At 41.3% G+C, this 1,654-nt stretch overlaps 1 protein-coding gene across 2 annotated transcripts in view; it reads right to left on the minus strand.

Annotated features, from left to right (window-relative positions):
* Positions 1 to 1,654, minus strand: part of LOC117937986 (myelin-associated glycoprotein-like) — a 30,783-nt gene that overhangs the window by 19,787 nt on the left and 9,342 nt on the right. The gene's annotated exons all lie outside the window — the stretch shown is intronic.

Below are 1,654 nucleotides of genomic sequence, written 5' to 3' on the forward strand. Positions count from 1 at the left end.
CTACTCCTTACATTTTACAAAATTTGCTCGTTACTTTAGTTTTTACAAGAGGTTGTTATGTCGGACAATAGCGCGGACGCGCGCCATACACCGCGAGTGGTTGCGCGCGCCACACGGAGAAAAAAGTGAAAGAAATGAAAAAGAGACAAGCTGTCCGGAGGATAACCAGCTGAGATTGTGTGTGTGCGTCCTTGAGAACTGTAAGTCGTATAACTCATGTTGTCAGTTCACTTAAGCCTGTTTTTGGTCTATAGTTCTTCACATTTAAAGTAAGTTAGCTAGTGGTTTTGGTGTGGTCTTCACCTGTCAGCTAGTGGTTTTGGTGTGGTCTTCACCTGTCAGCTAGTGGTTTTGGTGTGGTTATGGAGTTAGATTTCTGCCAAAAGGTTGTAAACAAAGAAATGTGTTGCACACAAATAAAAGTTGTTTTGCAAACTGTCTTCAAACGTTACACACACATAAAACTTGTTTTACAAACTGTCCCCAAACGTTGCACTCAAAATATCATTTATAAATTGTCCCCGAGTATAAAACGGTCTCTGCTCGCTCAAAGAAGCCTCTCCTCGAGTACGAAACAATTCCACACCCCTCTGCGACAAATTTCTGCCAAAGGTCACGTGATACATTAAGAGTAGTTCTGACTTCGCGACAGCAGGGGGCGCACTCAAAACAACTGAAACGCCCGGTTTGGCTGAGGAAGACAGACTGCATTTCACAGCTAACACCATGAGCACCACACAGGTGAGTTTCCAAACTTTCACGGTGAAAAATGAATATCTGACTATGTCATAACTATGCAGATAGAGCATTTACAATTTCAGTTAAAGTCACCGCTATGTCACGGAAAGGGACCGTGTTACTTTTCAAATCAAATAACATGAAAGCTAGCCTGAAATTGAACACTGCTAAAACAACCTTTGCTTTAGCCCCTCTGGTTAGCTTCTCCCTTTACTGTGGTATTTTAAATAGATTGAACCAGAGTGGATTCCCAGATTAAGGCATTGTTAACAGATCATAATTCGGGTTTTATGTTGTTGTTTTTTAACAAAAAAATAACTTTCTATTGTTGTAGGCACTTGAAGCGTTTTTCACATTGTGTATATTAAAAATAAATTGGTGACAAGCAGGTCACTGCAGCCCTTCATAGTTGTTGATAAGGTGATGCAACTTTTGATTTAGGTAGGGTGGAGCAGAAATGCATCTAAAACGTGTAGGATTTAAAACCACTATCTTTTAGGTACACAATTGATCACTGAACAGATATATTCATCCACAGAACACAAAAAGTATAGTCTGTACCTTAAGTTAGGTCAAGTCATTTTTTTTTTTCAACCTTTAGCTCCATGCATAAAATTGAAGTATGTTCAGTAAGTTGTGGCAACATAATTATGGCCCTTTTTGCTCTTCATCCTTCTTGCAGGGACTCTGCCTGCCTCATAATGACTGGGAAGACTGCTTGATGACCCACACTACAGGGTCACTATTCCAGAAACTGGCAACGTGTTGAGCCCCGAACAAATGGTGGCACTGAGGGCACTCAAAGATCCACTGGGACATTCTGACTCACATGGATACGACATACACTCACCGGCCACTTTATTAGGTACCCCATGTTAGTAACGGGTTGGACCCCCTTTTGCCTTCAGAACTGCCT

Source organism: Etheostoma cragini, chromosome 22 (genome assembly GCF_013103735.1).
Source record: "Etheostoma cragini isolate CJK2018 chromosome 22, CSU_Ecrag_1.0, whole genome shotgun sequence".
In the NCBI taxonomy this organism is placed as follows: domain Eukaryota; kingdom Metazoa; phylum Chordata; class Actinopteri; order Perciformes; family Percidae; genus Etheostoma; species Etheostoma cragini.